At 39.3% G+C, this 14,609-nt stretch overlaps 1 protein-coding gene across 3 annotated transcripts in view; it reads right to left on the bottom strand.

The window, feature by feature from the left end:
* LOC126425196 (uncharacterized) overlaps positions 1-12,711 on the bottom strand; it is a 71,633-nt gene extending 58,922 nt beyond the window's left edge. For all 3 annotated transcript variants that reach the window (XM_050088151.1, XM_050088150.1, XM_050088152.1), the window contains exon 1: positions 12,550-12,711. The gene's annotated coding sequence lies outside the window, so the exon portion shown is untranslated. The remainder of the gene's footprint in view (positions 1-12,549) is intronic.
* Positions 12,712-14,609: the final 1,898 nt, after the last annotated feature.

Raw genomic sequence — 14,609 nt, 5'->3', positions numbered from 1 at the left:
TGTCTGCAATATTTTGATTTCGCGTTCAGCCGTCACATTTAGAGAGCGGTGTCAAGTGTTGATGAAAACCCCAGCAGGGCATTCTTGTGGCAAAATGTGGATACACATATGCACAGCATCAAGTTCTTGACAACAAAGAAAATGTTCTCTGCACGTTATGACTTTAAGAGCATATCGGCAGAGCAACAGCCATTGCATTGTGGTGACGCACTAATCCTTTATAAACACAGTTCTTGGCTCTGGAATTCTTTTCTGTGGATAACATAAACAAAATACAGAAAATTTTTTACACTGCAGTAAATGGTCACTGTTGTCATGCTCTTCAGTCTGGAGACTGCTTTGATGCGGCTCTCCACGCTAGTCTATCCTACCGAAGCCTTTTCATATACATAACTACCACAATGTACATCCATTTCAACCTGTGTACTCTACTGAAGCACTGGCCGCTCTCTACAATTCTTACCCACCGTACATTCCTTGACACTTTCAGCTATGTCCTATCAAACGACCTCTTGATTTAGTCAAGCTGTGCCACAAATCTCTTTTTCCCCCATCCAATTACATACCTCCTCGCTACTTACACAGAATGCATATCTGATCTTCAGCATTCTTCTGCAGCACCACACTTCACAAGCTTCTATTCTTGTCTTGTCTGAACTGTTTCTTGCTCACATTTCACTTCCATTCTAGGCTACACTCCTAATAACACCTTCAGTAAAGACTCACTCACACTTATATCGATATTCGACACTGACAAATTTCTCTTTCCCAGAAAGGCTTTTCTCGGTATTCCCAGTTTGCATTTTATATCTCCTGAACTTCAGCCATCACTTATTTTGCTGTCCAAATAACAGAAGTCATCTACTACTCTATGTGTCACATTTCCCAATTTAACTTCCTCAGCATCATCCAATTTGATTTGCCTACATTCCAACACCAGTGTTTCACTTTTGTCAATGTTCATCTTATAACCTGTTTTCAAGACATTAGCTATTCCCTCCAACTGCTCTTCCAAGTTCTTTGCTTTCTGACAGAATTACAATGTCACTGGCAAACCTCTAAGTTTTTATTTCTTCTCCCTGACCTTCAATTCCCTTTTCAAAATTCTACCTGATTTCCTTTAATGCTTGTTCAATGAACAAACTGAATAACATTGGAGAGAGCTACACCATTATCTTACTCCCTTCCGTCATACCCTTCAACTCTTATAACTGCTGTCTGGTTTCTGTACAAGTTGTAAATAACTTTTCATTCCCTATATTTCAACCATCCTATCTTCACAATTTCAAAGATTGTACTGCAGTCAACATTGTCCAAAGTTTTCTCTAACTCTACAAAAGCTATAAATGTAGATTTTCCCTTCTCAGTCTATAGTCTGGGATAAGTCATAGAGTCAGTATGGCCTTACACACTCCTACATTTTTCTGGAACCCAAATTTATTTCCCTGAGGCCAATTTCTACCAATTTTTTCCATTCTTCTGTAAATAATACATGTGAACATTTTGCAATCATGAATTATTAAACTGATGGTTTGGTAATATTCAAATGTGTCAACTTCTGTCTTCATTGGAATAGGAGTTATTACAGTCTTCTGAAAGTCTGACTGTATTTCACGTCTCACACCCTGTGTATGAGGTGAAACAGTTTTGTCATGCCTGGCTCCCCCAAGAATCTCATTAATACTGAAGGAATGTTGTCTACTCCAGAAGCCTTGTTTTGGCTTAGATATTCCATTACTCATTCAAATTCTTCTGACAAAATCATATCTCCCATTTGTGATATCCAAGGATTTCTACTCGGACTTATTTACTACTTCTTCTCTTTCTATAACATAGCCTTCGAGGTCACTCTATGTGTATTTCTTCCACCTTTCAGGTTACCCTCCTCTGCTTAATACTGGCTTGCAATATAAGATTTTGGCACTAATACAATTGCTTTCCTTTTCTCCAGAGGCACCTAATTTTCCTATAAGTGGCATCATTTTGGCTATCTGTATTCCCTTTTGCCTGCATGTTAAATGCCAATCTTCCTTCTTTCCTTGCTTTTGCCTGCTTCATTTTTATATTTTCTCCTTTCTTCAGTTAGATTCAATATCCCCTGTGATATCCAAGGATTTCTACTCGGCCTTATCTTTTTGAATATGTGATCCCCTGCTGCCTTCACTATTTCATCTCTCACGGTTACTCATTTCACTTCTATTGCGATTCTTACTCCTCTTTCAGTCAATTGTTGCCAAATACTCCCTTTGCAACTCTTAATACCTCTCACTCTTGTCAACTTATTTAGCTCCCACCTCCTTAAATTCCCACCTTTCCGCAGTTCATAATCAATGAATTATGGTCCAATTCCACATTTGTCCTGGAAATGTCTTGCACTTTAAAATCTGGTTTCAGAATCTCTGTCTTAGCATTAATACATTATTTGAAACCTTTTAGTATTTCCAGGTAACTACCACCCAACCTTCTTTCATGGTTATTAAAACAAGAGACAGGGGCTATAGCAATAATAATAATAATAATAATAATAATAATAATAATTAGTTGAGCTTCTTGTATAGAACTATTTTTAAAAACTTCAAGTCTCCTTACTGTACCAAGTGAGTGCACCTGCCATTCTGTTGTGTCCATCAGGAAAACTCTAAGTGTCTCACTAACAGTTCTCCACATGACTGTGTAATAGGAGTCAATCTGGAATACCACTTATCAAGAAAAACTAACTAGCACTGTCTATCTGGGATTAAAATTTAATAATAAACTGCGCCCCAAATCTAAGGACCATGCTTTTCTAATTCACTATCTCAGTTGGTTATTCCTAATGTAACAAAAAAATTATACATTGTTCATTTACCCTCTTAACAATTTTCACTGCACATGAACACACACACTTGCAGATGACTTTAGGACCACAAACTGAAGTTAACTGAATTACTTAGTAATAATTGAATATATTTATAGTCATCTGATTTTTTAATGTATCAATGTCTGTAAATCCAAACTGAAATAACTTTTACTGTTACTATTAGTATATAGATAATGTTTAAATATCTTTAATATGTATTTTTTTAGGCAGGTGAGCATCTGGTTTTTTTTTATTATTGCTGTTGAAGCTGTAAAGTATGCATGGAGCAGTGTAGGACTAGACAGGAGATATGTGGGCTCAGAAAGTTTATGAGACAGTGTTGCAGCAACCATTGTGGCATTTTCCTGAACGTACAGCATCTTGAACCACAGGCTAATATTTTAATAAACACGCTTCCAAAAGCATTTACACCTTGTGTATATAGATCTTACAAGTTAGCTCAAAGACTTGAAAAATGGTTGTACTCTATTCATTGGTCTCTCAACACTCCTCACTAGACAAAATTGCAGAAAAACTCAGGACCATATCCCCACATCCACACTGCCACACTTCTCTAAAATCTCCATGCCTTCCATTCTGCCTGTCTGGAAAAAAAAAAGTTATTCTTCATTCAAACGTTTGATCTATCCCCAACAGAGAATAGCAGCAAACAATTAAAATAAATTTTACAATCTGAAAAGCCCCCCCATGAACCATGGACCTTGCAGTTGGTGGGGAGGCTTGCATGTCTCAACAATACAGATAGCCGTACCGTAGGTGCAACCACAATGAAGGGGTATCTGTTGAGAGGCCACACAAATGTGTGTTTCCTGAAGAGGGCCAGCAGCCTTTTCAGTAGTTGCAGGGGCTACAGTCTGGATGATTGACTGACCTGGCCCTGTAACACTAACCAAAACGGCCTTGCTGTTGTCGTACTGTGAACGGATGAAAGCAAGGGGAAACTACAGCCGTAATTTTTCCCAAAGGCATGCAGCTTTACTGTATGGTTAAATGATGATGGCGTCCTCTTGGGTAAAATATTCCGGAGGTGAAATAGTCCCCCATTCGGATCTCCGTGCGGGAACTACTCAAGAGGACATCGTTATCAGGAGAAAGAAAACTGGAGTTCTAAGGATCGGAGCATGGAATGTCGGATCCCTTAATCTGGCAGGTAGGTAAGAAAATTTAAAAAGGGAAATGGATAGGTTGAAGTTAGATATAGTGGGAATTAATGAAGTTCGGTAGCAGGAAGAACAAGACTTCTGCTCAGGTGAATACAGGGTTATAAATACAAAATCAAATAGGGGTAATGCAGGAGTACGTTTCATAATGAATAAAAAAATAGGAGTGCAGGTAAGCTACTACCAACAGCATAGTGAACACATTATTGTGGCCAAGATAGACATGAAGCCCATGTCTACTACAGTAGTACAAGTTTATATGCCAACTAGCTCTGCAGATGATGAGAAATTTATGAAATGTATGATGAGATAAAAGAAATTATTCAGGTAGTGAAGGGAGACGAAAATTTAATGGTCATGGCTGACTGGAATTCAAGAGTAGGAAAAGAGAGAGAAGGAAACGTAATAGGTGAATATGGATTGGGGCTAAGAAATGAAAGAGGAAGCCATAAGCCATCTGGTAGAATGTTGCACAGATCTTAACTTAATCATAGCTAACACTTGGTTCAAGAATCATGAAAGAAGGTTGTATACATGGAAGAACCCTGGAGATACTAAAAGGTTACAGATAGATTATATAATGGTAAGACAGAGATTTAGGAACCAGGTTCTAGATTGTAAGACGTTTCCAGGGGCAGATGTGGACTCTGACCACAATCTATTGGTTATGAACTGTAGGTTAAAACTGAAGAAACTGCAAAAAGGAGGGAATTTAAGGAGATGGGATATGGATACACTGAAAGAATCAGAGGTTGTACAGAGTTTCAGGGAGAGCATAAGGGAACAATTGACAGGAATGGGGAAAAGAAATACAGTAGAAGAAGAATGGGTAGCTTTGAGGAATGAAATAGTGAAGGCAGCAGAGGATCAAGTAGGTAAAAAGACAAGGGCTAGTAGTAATCCTTGGGTAACAGAAGAGATACTGAATTTAATTGATCAAAGGAGAAAATACAAAAATGCAACAAGTGAACCAGGCAAAAACGAATACAAACGTCTCAAAAATGAGATCAACAGGAAGTGCAAAATGGCTAAGCAGGGATGTCTAGAGGACAAATGTAAGGATGTAGTGGCTTATCTCACGAGGGGTAAGATAGATACTGCCTACAGGAAAATTAAAGATACCTTTGGAGAAAAGAGAACCAACTGCACGAATATCAAGAGCTCAGATGGAAACCCAGTTCTAAGCAAAGAAGTGAAAGCAGAAAGGTGGAGGAGTACGTAGAAGGTCTATACAGGTGGGATGTTGTTGAGGACAATATTATGGAAATGGAAGAAGATGTAAATGAAGATGAAATGGGAGATATGGTACTGCGTAAAGAGTTTGACAGAGCACTGAAAGACCTAAGTCGAAATGAGGCCCCGGGAGTAGACAACATTCCATTAGAACTACTGACAGCCTTGGGAGTGCCAGTCCTGACAAAACTCTACCATCTGGTGAGCAAGATGTATGAGACAGGTGAAATTCCCTCAGACTTCAAGAAAAATATAATAATTCCAATCCCAAAGAAAGCAGGTGTTGACAAATGTGAAAATTACCAAACTATCAGTTTAATAAGCCACAACTGCAAAATACTAATGTGAATTCTTTACAGGCGAATGGAAAAACTGGTAGAAGCCGCCGACCTCAGGGAAGATCAGTTTGGATTCAGTAGAAATGTTGGAACACGTGAGGCAATACTGACCCTGCGACTAATCTTAGAAGAATGATTAAGGAAAGGTAAACCTACGTTTCTAGCGTTTGTAGACTTAGAGAAAGCTTTTGACAATGTTGATTGGAATACTCACTTTCAAATTCTGAAGGTGGCAGGGGTAAAATACAGGGAGCAAAAGGCTATTTACAATTTGTACAGAAACCAGATGGCAGTTATAAGAGTCGAGGGACATGAAAGGGAAGCAGTGGTTGGGAAGGGAGTGAGACAGGATTGTAGCCTCTCCCCGATGCTATTCAATCAGTATACTGAGCAAGCAGTAAAGGAAACAAAAGAAAAGTTTGGAGTAGGTATTAAAATCCATGGAGAAGTAATAAAAACTTTGAGGTTCGCCGATGACATTGTAATTCTGTCAGAGACAGCAAAGGACTTGGAAGAGCAGTTGAAAGGAATGGACAGTGCCTTGAAAGGAGGGTATAAGATGAACATCAACAAAAGCAAAACGAGGATAATGGAATGTAGTCGAATTAAGTCAGGTGATGCTGAGGCAATTAGATTAGGAAATGAGACACTTAAAGTAGTAAAGGAGTTTTGCTATTTGGGGAGCAAAATAACTGATGATGGTCGAAGTAGAGAGGATATAAAATGTAGACTGGCAATGGCAAGGAAAGCGTTTCTGAAGAAGAAAAATTTGTTAACATCGAGTATAGATTTAAATGTGAAGAAGTCGTTTCTGGAAGTATTTGTATGGAGTGTAGCCATGTATGGAAGTGAAACATGGACGATAAATACTTTAGACAAGAAGAGAATAGAAGCTTTCGAAATGTGGTGCTACAGAAGAATGCTGAAGATTAGATGGGTATATCATATGACTAATGAGGAGGTATTAAATAGGATTGGGGAGAAGAGAAGTTTGTGGCACAACTTGACTAGAAGAAGGGATCGGTTCGTAGGACATGTTCTGAGGCATCAAGGGATCACCAATTTAGTGCTGGAGGGCAGCGTGGAGGGTAAAAATCGTAGAGGGAGACCAAGAGATGAATACACTATGCAGATTCAGAAGGATGTAGGCTGCAGTAGGTACTGGGAGATGAAGAAGCTTGCACAGGATCGAGTAGCATGGAGAGCTGCATCAAACCAGTCTCAGGACTGAAGATCACAACAACAACAACAACAATCTGAAAAGTTGTGTTGGAAGCTAGAACTCTGACGATGTATATAACTTATCAATGACCTGTGTCACACAATTTTGTTTTCAGGTTTTCCATGATCTGCCACTAGTTGAGACTTCACTCTGTGTGGTAAAATATTTAGGAACATTAAGTTCATTTGTATACGCTTCACGTTTGATTTACAGGAACCAATGTTGGAAACAGCTGAAACATGTGATATGGAATAATATTTATGCGCTTTATTAACGAGTGAAATGGTCACAGAATCCTGTCCTGAACTGATTCCCCACATTAATAATGTTCTGTAGGGTACAGCATGAGTGAGCTCAGGCCAGTTAAGATGTGGTAAAAATCTGTTGTGTTTACGATTGGGAATGTAGCCTTTAACGAGACTAGGCTACAGTCCCTAAACTTGGAAAAGAAAGCCCTCTCCTACTGTGGACTTTTGGCGTTTTATAATGGGGGAACATGTAAAAATGTTACAGAATATAAATAATGTTATTGCATTTTAAGAACACTTACAAATATTGGAATAGAGAAAAACTTTTATACCCCTTAGAAGGACTGTAGGAATCAGAAAAGGGTTTCACCAGAAAGAACCATAAACTTTAAATAACTTATATCATGGCAGATATCTCACAAGAACTTCTCACTATTAAGTGGTCCAATGTATGTAATTGTGAAACAAACACAGATATTTTACACAGGGAAATATATCTGACAGTGTCATCTCATAAAAAAATTGTGTTATAACAACTTCAACATTTATCACTGGGTTATCATGGTTATAGTCTGTCTGACGTCAGTTCCATTACTTATTTATTTATTGAAACATTTCTCACTGTGCTTGCAAAACCTAAACACAGTTTAGAAGTCTTCAGGCATCCGTTAATAATGATTATTGTTAACCTACAATGTGTTGTAAGTATTTAATTTAAAACCATCACTTTAAGTTGCAAAACTCTACCCGCCAAGTGGTAGCAGAAGAAAATGGCTAAAGGATGTGGAAATGCATGAGCTTTCAGAACCAGTGACTCTTTCTTCTCACAGAAGGGTTAGTGGAAGATGAAGAGGTTTGAAGGAAAAGGGCTGGTAAGGCTTAAGAAATGGTAAGAGTTGCGGAAAAGTCATCCAGAATTCCAGGTCAGGGGAGACTTACTGGACAGGATGAAAAGAAAAGTCCAACTTTTAATGTCTGCAGTGGATGAAATTTGGAAGGCTGTGAACGTAAAGGTGGAAGCTTGGTTAATAAACAAGAGAGATATTGCTGAAAAAAGATGATGAAAGAGTCAATAAGAGTGGAAAGCTAAATTTGTTATACAGAGTGGACCAAAAGTAATTACTGATTTTGCAATTCTATTGATGGTATGTGTAGATAGCAATGAAAGCCATCTTGTTTTATTGTCTAAAGTATGCCATTTTTATCACATTTTCTCCAGATCCTGTAAGCTTCTGATGTTCCTTTGAAGCCAGAAAGATGTCAGGACACCTAACAATTGAGGAGGGGACTAAAAATTTACTAATATTTAAGGTGTAGCAGTCTGTAACTCAGATCAAAAGGTAGTGCAGGGATAAACACAGAAGGCAAGCTGCTCATTTAAGACAGAGTGTATCAAATACTGGAGCACACACTGAGTTGTAACTTTTGGAAAGATCATGGTATACAATAAACTACATTTCTGTAAAAGACTGAGTTTAGAAGTACAATATTTTAGGAGAGGAAAAATATTAAAAATAAGGAGTTACTTCCACTCACCATGTAGAGGAAGAAGAGAGACAGGTCAGAAAATTAAAAAAATATATATAGAAAAATAAAAGGGAGTAAAGAAAAGGAACAGTTACTGGAAAGAAATGCTGAGACCACAGATATTAATGTAAATTTCGGCCAGGCGGATGGGGAGAATGGAGCGCATGTTGTAAAGACAACTGCGTACTTTTGAGAAATACAGAAGGTATGTGTGGTGAAACAGGTACTGAGGTCATGACTGTCATATTGCAGAGTATGCTCATAACAGGATATTGTGTGTTGGCAGTATACACCCTCTGTCTATGTCCATTCATCCTAACTGATGACTTGGTGGTACTCGTACCAATGTAGAGGGCCAAACAATGATTACATAACAGCTGGTAAACAACATGTGTTTTTCAAAAGTGGGCTCTGCCTTTGATAGTACACCTGGTCAATTAAAACATTAAAACCACTGAATCTCTCTCTCTCTCTCTCCACACACACACACACACACACACACACACACACACACACACACACGGTGCAAGTGGTATCAGTGGGCATACTGTCCATGTGTAGAGTGAGGAGGGTATGTGATCTACCTGAGTTAGACTGAGGGCAGATTGTGATGGCCCGGAGGCTCAGAATGAAGAGAGAAACTGCACGACTTGTCAGGTGTTCAAGGAGTGCTGTGACGAGTGTCTTCAACACATGGCGAAGCCACAGCCAGACATCAAGGTGTTGAGTGGCCATCACTCATTACAGATATCGGACATCATAGGTTGGGCAGACTGGTAAAACAGGACAGGTGGTGAACTGTTGCAGCACTAACATCAAACTTTAATGCTGGGCAGAGTGAAAATGTGTCTGAACACACAGTACACTGAACACTCCTAATACTGGGTCTCCACAGCCGACGACCCGTGCATGTGCCAGTGTTAACATCACATCAGCTACTACGACTGAAATGGGCACATGACCATCAGCACTGGATGTTGATGCTATGACAGAGCACTGCATGTTCTGATGAATCCTGGTACCTTCATAAACATGTTGATTGGATGGCACAAATCTGTCATCTTCCAGGGGAACAGCTCCTTGACATCCGTACGGCTGGATGGAGACAAGCTGGTGGTGGCTCCTTTATGCTCTGGGAAACATTCACATGGGCACTCAAGAGTCCAGTGGAGCTCGTGCAAGGCACCATGATGGCCAAGGAGTATCATACACTGGTTACAGACCACATACCCCCTTCATGAGAATCGTGGCATTTTTTAAACAAAATAATGTGCCATATCACAGGGCCAGGTGTCATAATGTTCTGGCTGATCAGTGTAAGTCTTGCTGTTACAGAGCTCACGTAGGTGGTTCCAGGGTGGTGCATCGGGCAGTCTTAAGAGGAGGGACAGTCACAGGGGTCAGAGCCAGAGGGTACGAAAATTTTTTGCGTAAGGAGCATAGGGTGTGTAAGACAAGTGTGTTACAGAAACTTGGATGAGAGGTTTTTTTTCAGGGGGGGGGGGGGGGGCAGAAAACTATTATAGGCGGGCAGGGCAAAATATCAGACAGAATCAACCTTATCCCATAGAGCAAGTCTCTTCTAACACAGGGTTCCGGCTGACTCTTCCATAGCTCAGCCCATTTCATAAAACTCATCAGTCCTTTTCCTTCACCGCCCTTCCATTTCCTTCAACCCTTCTGGCAGGAGGAGGAGTCATAGGCTCCAGAAACTCACCTGTTTTCACAGCTTTTTTGTGTATCTTTTCCTCATGCTACTGCTGCTGCTGCTAGGTGAGTAGTCTTGTTCATCAAACCTGTTATACTGAGTATTTTTGTTGAGGCATCATTTATTGCAACATGTGCCAAAATCTGCAACTGATTGCACCCTGTTGCCTCAATGTCTTCAGAACAGTTTCTTCGACATTTTGAGTGAGGCACCCTAGGCATACACACTGGATGCACAATCTGATCCTTCACATCCTTTCTTGACATTTCCCTAAGGGGTAGCAAAAGTCATGGAAAAATTTGAACTTCCAATGTTAACAGATTTGTACCCATTTGCACATGCTTTCCCTCAACACAGCAGGCTTCCTACAGGTGAAGTTTGTCACAATAGCTCAGTTTCAGAGCAAGACAGTGCAATGTACTGAGATACTACACAACAAGAGTTTGCAACAGTTGGTACCAGACATACCATGGACCTCCATCCACAGCAACAACACTGCAATGCACAAACCAATCCTGCTGACCTTGAGAACCACATGCCCTGGAGTGGCAGCGTTATTCATAAGAGAGAAGTGCACTTGAGTAACCGTGCATAAGATGATGATGATGATGATGTGAATTGTAAGTCTGAACGCCAGACTGAGTCTTGCTAGGAAGTTCCTGAAGAATGTTTAGTGTGCCTTCGATTCGTTGAGTGAGACAGAAATAGTGGCCTATAGATAGACAGTGATTATCCTTCACTAGAAACTGAACAGTGAATAGAATTTTTGTGTATGGACAGAGACCACCTGCCTAGAGTTTTAACTGAGTACTGTTAGTTTGGAACTGTTCTTCGAATAGTACATCAAGGCACAAGATTAGTTTTCTTCAGACTTTAGTTCAGACATTATTTAATTTCTGTCTTTGAACTGTAGTCAACCCAGTACAGATAAAATAAACCTGCATTCTACAACTGCTGTAACTAGTATTACCAAAGCAGAGTAATATATTTTACTATTCACTATTCTGTGTTACTTTCATTGTGTGTATGTGCTGCCCTAGAACCCACACATTTGCTGTACCAGGACACCTTTATTAGATTTTTTCACAGAAGCGAGACTTTCATCAAAGTGGATTCCCCCAGTCTGCAACCGACAGCACTTCAAATTTAATGGTAAGGAGTAAGGGTGTAGTACCCTGAACTGTCCCTCCTATGTACAAAGGATTAAACCCACTACAGACTCACCACACAGTCAAGACAAAAAATAGTGATGAGCACTATTTTTCTTGGAGAAGAGCCAGTACCTACATGACAAGACAGTACTTTAAGTATCTCTGTTATCACCCCACATACCACATCACAATAGCTTCCAATCATTTAAAAGCAGTCCAGAATATTCCAGCTGCTTGTAAACAGGGACAAATGCATCCCACACCCAAGAACTACAAACACAGGAGGGCTCCTTTGATAGAATTACCATATATAATCTAAGCATGCAGAATGAGTATTATAGTGACTGATTGCCCCGTAGTACACCCAATGTATTGGTTCAATCAAAAAGTTATAGTTGTGAATCCAACAAATGTGATCAAAGGAGCTTTCTAACATATTTGAAATTTACAGAACCAGGCTAAGACAAGATTCCTATTTTAGCTAGTTTTAAAATCTCTATTTTTGTGAGGCACTTAGGAGTACGAGTTTTCGATGAACATTGCACCAATTAGTTTAGTCCTGATATTTTGTTCAGTGATTTTTTTCCAACATCGAATTATGTTAAATTTTATATGCAACACATTTTGCGTAAAATACTTCATAAGAAAAGCGAAAGCCAAGGAAATTACAGCCCGATTACGTGCATAAAATGCATACATACAGGCTCACATAAAATATATTGCGATATTATTGGGCGCGTTCTCCAGTTGCTACTAGTAATTTTAGAACCTAGAGCCATGGAAGTCAGTAATGGGAACAAACCAACAGACTCTTGCAAAATCCATTTTCAGATGGCTGGAGATGGTAAACTGCACTGCTTTTATATTTTGAAATGTATATATGTTGGCTGGTTCGTTTGTTTGGAGAGAAAGGGACCAAATATCAACCAGTCCGGGTAGCAAATATTATATAAAACATTTTGGATAAAATGATTTTCGGTATTGGTCCGCGTTATCGTAAACAACTAAATCATGTAAACTGACGACGTTCCAACCGATTTACTGCGGAGCCCTTTCATGAACTTGTACAAAGCAGTTGCAATGTATTGGGACCATAACCTACCCAATGCAGATATCAGTAAGTTTTGTCCAGCGTCAGTGGCACACTGAGATATCAGGTCACATAAACAAATAAAGACCTGTTGCCATTACTATAAACATTTCCGGCATAAATGTTCCGAGGATTAATTATGGATATTTCTTTCGACGTAGTTTTGCTGTCACAACTGTCAAACTAAAATCGGATAGCTACGCTATCACAGCTGTTTTGTTTGTAAACTGAACATCGAGCTACAGCAGGGTCGCCAACTGTGAAGTGCAATTTCCTCCTATTTTGCATTTGAAATTCCCCTAAATCAGGTCAAAAATGCATAAATAGTTTAACAAAATAAAAAGCTATATTATTAATTTTGGGGGGGGGGGGGGAGGGGCAGTGGATAGCAGTGATCGGAACCAATTAAATAACCAACCGTAACACTTTCGACGGCGCAACCGTGTATTGCAATTCTGGAGTGAATTCTAGTGTCCGATAATAAGACTCTTACGCTTGAGCAGTTACGTCATACCAGAGGCAAGCGGTGAAGTAGCGCAAATTTAAAACAATAATCATTGAATCTATCGAGGCCACCGCTGGAAAGTGGGGATTTGGAAAGGAAGAAACTAAAATGTACCACAATAATGGTAATAAATAACGATGTATTTCAAACAGTAGCATGAAATGTTAAAAAACCGACACAGGAATCTTGTAGCGAGTTTGAAATTAGTTATGACTTTTGACGTTTGGCTGACCGGAGCGGGACATGGCGCCGTTGCCCAGGTAACACCAATGGCGAGCCGACTTTCCCTACTACGCAGCCAGCGGTTCGTCTGATAAAGTGCCTCTACGAGTAAATAGCACCACGTGGTATCACGCTGTAGATGCGTCAACGTTTGACTTCTCTCGTAGTAAAGTCGTATTTTCTGTTCTGTAGTCGTCAGGTATTGTGTACAAGTGTTTTGTGTTACTGTTGCGTTAATGACAACAATGCAGTACATCTGCATACGAGATTTGCAATAAAAAGCAGTCTGTGATGTCGTAAAATAGGAAACGGGAGAGGCAAACAAACGCAGAATAACATACCGCTAAGGGAGGGGGATAAGGTAATAAATGATGCACAACACTTAGCAAACTTTGTAAACGAGCATTTTTGAAGTATTACAGAGAATTTACAGCAAACATTCCCAAAAACAAATATAACACCTGTAAACAATGTCACACTAAATACAATGATGTTACTTCCAACCACAGAGAATCAAGTCAATAAAACTGTTCAAAAACTAAAAAATAAAAAGTCAGTAGGCTTAGATGAAGCACCAGTGTGTGTACTGAAACAATGCATAGGGATTATACAAGTCCCCTTGACAAATATAATAAATGAATCCTTCACATCAGGACATTTTCAGAGCAGTTAAAGCAGGCAAGAGTTGTACCTTTGCTTAAGAAAGGTAATGGAAAAGACATAGAAAATTACCAGCCCATTTTCCTACTGTCAGCATTCTCAAAAATAATAGAAGCAATTATGAAAGACAAATTAATGAATTACTTGAATAAATACAGTCTTTTAAGCGAATCACAGTTTGGTTTCCAAAGTGGCAAAAATATGGAGTCACCCATAGTAGAATTCACAAAAGTCGTACTTGATGCTCTTGATAAAGATGAGTGTGTCACAGACATATTTCTGGGGGCGTTTGATACAGTCGACCACAAGATTCTATTAAATAAATTAGAAGCATTAGGCATAATAGGGGTAGCTAATGACTGGTTTCGATCATACCTAACAGACAGGATACAAAGAGTAGAGATCACACATACTAGAAATATATCTAAACATTTAATAAAACACTTATCAGAATCAAAATACATTAATACAGGAGTTCCACAAGGTAGCATATTAGGACCAACACTGTTCCCGATATACATCAATGACTTTCCCAGTAGTGTTACTCATGGTGAAAAAATTCTCTTCGCTGATGACAGCAATATTATAGTCACTGAGAAAACAAGTGAACTCCTTGCCAAGAAACCAAATGAAACTCTCAAGGAAGTTTGTGACTGGTCAATAAGCAATAAAGTGACATTCAACA

This window comes from Schistocerca serialis, chromosome 10, assembly GCF_023864345.2.
Source record: "Schistocerca serialis cubense isolate TAMUIC-IGC-003099 chromosome 10, iqSchSeri2.2, whole genome shotgun sequence".
Taxonomy (NCBI): Eukaryota; Metazoa; Arthropoda; class Insecta; order Orthoptera; family Acrididae; genus Schistocerca; species Schistocerca serialis.
The sequence above is the reverse complement of the archived record's forward strand: the minus strand, read 5'-3'. Positions and strand labels throughout refer to the sequence as shown.